The sequence below is a fragment of the Coenobita brevimanus genome, chromosome 46 (assembly GCF_032717465.1).
Source record: "Coenobita brevimanus isolate Jiangsu-jjx chromosome 46, ASM3271746v2, whole genome shotgun sequence".
NCBI classification, from domain to species: Eukaryota; Metazoa; Arthropoda; class Malacostraca; order Decapoda; family Coenobitidae; genus Coenobita; species Coenobita brevimanus.
Window position 1 is genome coordinate 19,175,824 of NC_136999.1, and position 8,687 is coordinate 19,184,510.

Consider the following 8,687-nt stretch of genomic DNA (forward strand, 5'->3'; position numbering starts at 1 on the left):
TTCGGTTCCCGCAACGCCCATCTCAACAGTTACTTCAACAAACAAGGGATGAGGCTATGGCACACCTAATGTCTGACTTGGCTCGTATCTCTGACTGGGGTAAAAATAATATGGTTGTCTTTAATGCATCTAAGACTCAGTTCTTACACCTATCAACCCGACAAAATCTTCCACAGGTATACCCACTAATGTTTAATAATATTCAGCTTAATCCTGCATCATCCTTGAACATGCTTGGGGTTTCATTTACTCGGGACTTATCTTGGAAAGATCATATTACATCTCTTGTAAAATCTGCTTCCAAGAGATTGGGTGTGCTAAGCCGACTCCGCTCTTTCTTTACCCCTGCGCAATTGTTGACTCTATACAGGGGTTTTATCCGCCCCTGTGTGGAGTACAACTCTCATGTGTGGGGTGGCTCCCCACATACAGGTCTTCTCAATAGGGTGGAGTCAAAGGCTTTTCGTCTCATTAACTCTCCTCCTCTTACTGACTCCCTTCAACCTCTGTCTCTTCGCCGCACTGTTGCATCTTTATCTCTTTTCTATCGCTACTTTAATGGTCACTGCTCCTCTGAACTGTCTGCTTGCATTCCTCCACCTCTACGACGGGCGCGTAGCACCCGTCTGGCAGCAAACTCTCATCCTTTTTCTGTCCAACTCTCTAATGCAAGAGTTAACCGTTACTCCCAGTCTTTCATTTATGCAACAGGTCAGCTCTGGAACTGTCTCCCTCTGTCTGTATTTCCTGCAGCCTATGATCTCCAGTCTTTCAAACGCAGTGTGTCCAGGCATCTCAAAATGATCGGATCTTGAATTTGGCTCTATATTGTATTTTGTTTTTCTCTTGGAGGGAACTGTTACTGCGGGCTCATGGCCTTTGGTTCCTTCTTCCTCGCATCAAAAAAAAAAAAAAAAAAATTGGGTGATTTGGTATTGATCAGGGCGCTCATGCCTGAATGTATAGGGCAACCAACGTCACCAGCATCACTCCTTTTCCTGTGTGATGCCTTGTGGCTAATGGCTTTAACATGCCGCAGCCAGCTATTTTTAGCCCTATAGGTTGCCCCAGTGCCGGCAATTTTTCGACCCTTTTTTTTTTTTGGATAAAATGATAGAGTTTGATGTGGAAACAAAGAATTTCAACATTATAATGCTCACTGAGGCTCGGAAATAGGTTTTATTGAGTCCTGCATACTCGTATACAGGTATAGCTGCACTCTCATGCTCACCATGTAGGTGAGAGAAAGCCATTTTCTATGTAAGGTATAATTAGGTATTTATCCTGGGAAGGTATAGCAATGTTCAGTACACTTTTCTGATTACTTATTACTTCAACATCTATTATAATTTGCGTGTCTTTCTCACTGTGAATGCATTATCTTAACTTACTTGAAGACAGGTACAACCTGACTTCATTACGTACAGTCCTGGCACTTACAAGAAGGTATTTAGAAACTGACTTCACTGTATAGCCCATACACTTACAAGAAAATATTTACAACTTACATTTACATGAAAATATTTAAAAATGCCTTCACTATGTACAGCACAGGGTGAGGCACACAGGCAGAGTGAGGTAGAGCAAGTGTGAGGGGGGGAGTAAATGAGTGTATGGCCTTGATAGTCTGAGGGATGGTAGAGGAACAGTTACCATACATGCCTGCCAATTTTTACCCACGAATCTTGAAAAATGCAGTCATATGGAATTCTTTTATTTTAAATCATTTTAAAACGTCACTGGCTCTGGCCGCGGAGGTATGTCGCTCCGTTTTAAAATGGCCCTGGCATGTAGCGGGTTAAACCTTTAAACCTTAACTCACCACTTCCCGTCAACATATGGGTATATCAGAGCTTTTTTTCATGCTGAGACACATTGACGTACCAGTACATCCTGCAACTGCGAGGTCCATCATTTGTACATTTTTCAAGTTTCGCAGATAATTTTTGGTAGGCATATATGGAAGACCTTCCTCTACCAGCCGCCAGGCAAGAAAAACTCCCTGACCGCGTGACCCCCCCCACATGCCATTGTCTCGGCAACTCACCTGTTGACAGTGACCTGGCTAGTAAAGACATGTTGCTCCATGGTCTCTCCAATGAAAAAATTCAAGCCATCCTTGATGCCATCACAAGCGAGAGTGATTCCCCAATCGATGATGATGTGGAGGACAAAGATTACATGGCGCCGGAAGAAGAAACGAGCAGAAGTGATGAGGTAACATCTCCAAGGAAGGTACGGTATGTTGATGTGTTCAGTGAGTAAAACAACACTTATATCGCCAATATTATTGTGTGAAAACGAATATATGCTTGTACTACATATAAATTCATACAAAATGAGCAAATATCTATCAATTCTGAGTGGTTTGCAACAGTTATCCCTACCATAGAAAACATGACAGCAGCACCACGCCTCCAGAGAAAATGATACCAGGTATTCAGAGGGTCACCTGTATAGCGCACTTCTAAGCTCAGGTGCGCACTTTTTTTCCAGTATTTTCCAATGTTTCTCATATAAAGTAGAGGTTTTAGCAAAAAAAAGAGAAAAATCGAATATCTGACGTGATTTGGGGGGTCATTGGTGAAAAATCTACCAGGAGGCGCTAAGCACCTAATCCCATGTTACTCCTCCGAGGCGTAGGAGTTTGTCCACAGCATCGAACCACTTCAGTCCGATGATGTTTTGATTATATTCAACTTATTTCCCGATTTTATTAAACTTAATATGACCCCCTAACACTGTAGGGATTAATGAAGACCATATATAACCCCCTCCACTTCGAAGTCTCATATTAGCTGATTAAACTATATTGAAACAGCTAGACTTTATATATATATATATATATATATATATATATATATATATATATATATATATATATATATATATATATATATATATATATATATATATATATATATATATATATATATATATATATATATATATATATATATATATATATATATATATATATATATATATATATATATATATATATATTATATGTAAATATATATATATATATATATATATATATATATATATATATATATATATATATATTTCAGCCCTGACAAATACTTTATAAAAAAAAAAAAATGCATCTTATAAAATTGTTTAACCCACAGAATGGGCCCAAAGGATAAACACATAAAACTGTATCTATATAAAATATTTGGTATACACAATGATGGGACAAAAAGCATTGGATACTAGATGGAATGATGGATGGATATAACAACTTCCACCAGAGCCATATACATACCGGTGTATATCCCACTGAATCCCAGAATTCCTGTGTGAGGGATTTTGCTGGAAGGGTGCTGGGCGTGCCACCCTCCGCCTGTCGGCTCATAGTCGCGAAGCTCATAGGTCCCTACCCCGAGGTTCCCTTCTTTATTAAATTTTGAAAAGCCCAGTTCCGTCCTATATTCAGGACACTGGATGCAAATGGATATATATATATATATATATATATATATATATATATATATATATATATATATATATATAATCATCAGCCGCTTGAGTATCCACTGCAGGACCGGCTTATCCCGACTGAAGTCAGGACGATACAGCCAATGTATCTCTTACGAGTGGCTTAGGCTGTCTGGTAGAGATTGTATGTAGGGTGAGAAGTGCTTGTAAGTGTAATTATAGAGTTGGAGTGGCTTTGGATGTGTGTGTAGTCTGTGAACCAAGTGTAATCGCCCTGCGTAAGCCGACTGGGTGCAAGCATACTTTATAGTAAGCGACACTGGTTTAACCACGGCACCCCATGTGTCCGCCAATGCAGTACGTGGCCGGGTGAACACTAGCTCACCCGTGTACGAAACGCACACTCTACCACTGTACCAGAGAGGCTGATTTATGTATATATATATATTTTCTACTACTGTACCAGAGAGGCTGATTTATATATATATACTGTATATATATATATATATATATATATATATATATATATATATATATATATATATATACAGTACTGTATAACAAATATAATCCAATCGCATGACATACATTACCCTATGCAGTATTATCATTGATATAAAATGATTACTGGATTCTATGTTTCCTAATCTCTGGTATGAATGCATTACATTCATTTACAAACGGGACGACTGGTTTGGTAAATACATATGGCAATATAATTCTATTGATGAGTATGGACCGATGCTATTGCAGGTCTACTTCAGTATGTGGGTTTTTTGTACAAAATATATATATATATATATATATATATATATATATATATATATATATATATATATATATATATATATATATATATATATTTTTTACCTAATCTGCAGTATGTATTACAGATCTTTGCAAGTGCCATATTTGGTGCTGTACATTAAAAATCACCTACGCCCATCAAAAATATCGTGGCTGCAATACAGTAGGCAGGTTTTAAGTACATCAGGTATTTACTGCACATGCATAATGTTCCTTAACCTAACCTAATATTATCTAGCACAGTTGTATACAAGTGCTGTATCTGGTGTTGAACATATTCTGATCACTGTAGTGCACGCACTACTGTTAATATTTTTTTTTTATCTTTTCTTTCTTTATATATTGTTTTGGCATGACAGTGATATCTTTGATTATGTTAATAATGAGTTGGCAATATTCTGGCATTTTTGGAGTTATTTTATATGGTGAATATTTAATCCAGTACAGGTTCACTAAGTTTTTCCCATACTAAGGAGCTACTCAGAATTAAATCAGCCTAGGTCTTGAAGATAGCTTCTGCTTTGGAAAGATCTGATACAGCCGTGGATGTATACACTAAAATTCCTTTCTTATAACTAATGTAGTTAACAAAAGAAGATATTACTAATTAGATATCTTTCTTCTTTGCTGCATAAGGACCTACAATCAATCATTAACCTTATAAGAAATTTTTTTTCTCACCTAAGACTTAGCCTCATACATACACCTAACGTTAAATCGCCGAACATGTATAGCATACAGTATCTTAAACTAAATGCTGACAAAGGTATTCTCTCACTAACCAATCTCTTTATTTTATTACTGGTAATAATGGAAAGCGTCAAAGTTAGAGAGGGCTAAACACTAGGTTCAGCATATAATCTTACTTATTTCCTTTAATTTTATCAAAATATCATGTATCCTCAAACTGCCTCTTTCAGTTTTATTATGGTGTAGCAGCTCTCTTCATAAATGAGCCAAATACATGTAAAATAAATAACACAAACGACATAGCTGCTGACCCTCACTTGCAGACCAGTTTCCTCTCTTTACCTTAATTTTCCATATTTTCTTTCTTCTTGGACCACAACTAGTCGGAAAAGGCACACAGAAGGTCCATGAGTGTCACTTCACCCAAATGAAACAACCAACCATTAATAATGGCAAAAAGGCAAAGTAAAAGAAACACAGTACTTCTTGTTTAGCCATTTCCAACAGTCCGGTTTGTCAACATTACAATTCGGGATAATCAAGGTATTTACGTGTACTCTGAAGTAAAATCTGTATACTGAAGATGAGTATTAAAACGAAAACCTTCAGTAGGACTAATTAAAATCTATGCTACAATTATGAATATATTTGATTTATCAACCAATCATAACATATCCCAGCAGGTGTTTACAGGTATTTTTAGAGGCCTGCAGACATTCAACACCCAGATTGTGAGGAATTCCCTAGAAAATCGAGCCATATCCTCCGACCAATCAGCAGGCAACTAAAAATCTTGGCTGTCCTGTCTCTTTCCGTAGAGTCTCTACCCCTGCCTCCATTTCTCTCATCCCCTCCCCCCCTCTACCTTTCGCCCCCCTCCCAGCCCATTGTTCAACGTTTCTTCTCCTCCTCAGTCCCCTGCCCCCCCTCTGTCTCTCATACCACTTTGCCAGTACCTACCCCTTAAAATCATATGCATTACTTCTACCCCGTAAAACACACTAACTCACTGTTTTCACACATCCGTCCAACTTTTTCCAATTGCCTTCGTCTTCAGCTTCACGAAGCGTTCCAATATATTGTAAGCGCTTTGGGATGTGTAGCTGGTTGAAAGGAATGCATACATGAACGTTCATGGTAGCACTCAGCACCGGACTTAATAATTCATGGTTATTTGTGCAACAACGAGAGAGGAACATGGGATCATTTTTGTTTGCTTGATTTTTCATTCGTTAAATTTCCTACATGGGGTGGTTAGTTTTATTGACATTTCTTTTAACGTCCTTCTTTTTTCTAATCACATGGCCTGCCAAATGCAGTGTGGGTGCCAAAATGTGTTATTCACTCACTCACTGTATGAGTCACTGTACCTTTCTGAACAATGGACTGCAGGCCATATGGGGGTGTTGAGCGGTGGTGGGTATTGATGTAGGGCCTAATGTATTTCGAGCGTGTCTGGGGTGTCACTGAGGTGTGGATGGCGTGCATATGGGGTGTGTTTATCGTGTTGGTGCTCTGTGACTGAAGGGTGTACACAAAGACAGAAGCATCTTTTGGGATGTGTTGGGGTGGGTATGGCTAGCAAATGTGTCATTGTCTTCTAATTTCAGTGATGGTGGTGGAGACAGTCTTAACTCCTTCACTTAGACGGATCTTCTTTAGTTGTGAAACATCGTCATTTTGGCAACAGTAACAAAACACATATAACACACACACACACACACACACACACACACACACACACACATATATATATATATATATATATATATATATATATATATATATATATATATATATATATATACACACACACACACACACATCTATATCTATATCTATATCTATCTATCTATTATCTATCTCTCTCTCTCTCTCTCTCTCTCTCTCTCTTATCTATCTATATATATATATATATATATATATATACACACACACACACACACACACATCTATATCTATATCTATCTATCTATCTATCTATCTATCTATCTATCTATTATCTCTCTCTCTCTCTCTCTCTCTCTCTCTCTCTCTCTCTATATATATATATATATATATATATATATATATATATATATATATATATATATATACAGGTATACACTCCATCACTTTCGCCTTCAGACTTCCTCATGGCTAGCCTTAAAATTTCTTCGGCTGATGTATTTTCTGCCATCACTGGCCTCGATACTAACAAGGCAAATGGGCCTGATGGAGTCCCTCCTGTTGTCCTCAAGAACTGTGCTTCAGTGCTTACACCCTGCCTAGGTAAACTCTTTCGCCTTTGTCTGTCATCTTGTACCTTTCCTTCTTGCTGGTATTTGTTCTTATTCAGCCAGTACCAAAGAAGGGTGACCATTCCCAACCTTGTAGCTATCGTCCAATTGCTTTAACATCCTGTGTTTTAAAAGTTTTCGAGTAAATTTTTAATCGAAAATTTTTAAAGCATCTTTCCTATTCCAACCTTCTTTCTGATCGTCAGTAAGGGTTCCATCACGGACGCTGCACTGGCGATCTTCTCACCTACTTTCTGCCTCTTAGTCATCCTCCTTTCGGGACTTTGGCGAAATATTTGCTATCGCACTTGACATCTCAAAGGGTTCCGATAAAATAAATCTTTAATTTCCAAACTGCCCTCTTACGGTTTCTATCTTTCTGTCTGTGCCTTCATCAATAGCTTCCTTTCTGGTCGTTCTATAGCTGCTGTCGTAGACGGCCGTCATTCTTCTCCTAGATCTATCAATAGTGGTGTTCCTCAGGGCTCTGTTCTATCACCAACTCTCTTCCTTTTATTCTAAGCTGTACGCCTAACCCTATCCACTCGTTCGCTGATGATTCCACCCTTCACCTTTCCATTTGGTTCCCGCAACGCCCATCTCAGCACTTACTTCAACAAACAAGGGTTGAGGCTATGGCACACCTAATGTCTGACTTGGCTCGTATCTCTGACTGGGGTAAAAATAATCTTATTGTTATTACTGCATCAAAAACTCAGTTCTTACACCTATCAACCCGACAAAATCTTCCATAGGAGTACCTTCTAAGGTTTAACAGTATCCAGCTCAATCCTGCATCATCCTTGAACATGCTTGGGGTTTCATTCACTCAGATCTTATCTTGGAAAAATTATATTGCATCTCTAGTAAAATCTGCTTCCAAGAGATTAGGTGCACTTAGCCGACTCAGTACCTTCTTTACCCCTGCACAGTTGTTGACTTGATACACGGTTTTATTCGCCCCTGTTTAGAGTACAACTCTCATGTGTGGGGAGGCTTCCCACATACAGCTCTTCTCAATGGGGTGGAGTCAAAGGCTTTTCATCTCATCAACTCTCCTCCTCTTACTGGCTCCCTTCAACCTCTATCTCTTTGCCGCACTGTTGCACTTTCTCTCTATTCTATCGCTACATCAATGGCCAATGCTCCTCTGAACTGTCTGCTTGCATCCCTCCACCTATACGACGGGCGCGTAGCACCCGTCTAGCAACAAACTCTCGTCCCTTTTCTGCCCAACTCTCTAATACAAGAGTTAACCGTTACTCCCAGTCCTTCATATATGCAACAGGTCAACTCTGGAACCGTTACTCCCAGTCCTTCATATATGCAACAGGTCAACTCTGGAACCGTTACTCCCAGTCCTTCATATATGCAACAGGTCAACTCTGGAACTGTCTCCCTCTGTCTGTATTTCCTACTGGCTATTATCTCCAGTCTTTCAAACGCAGTGTGTCCAGGCATCTCGAA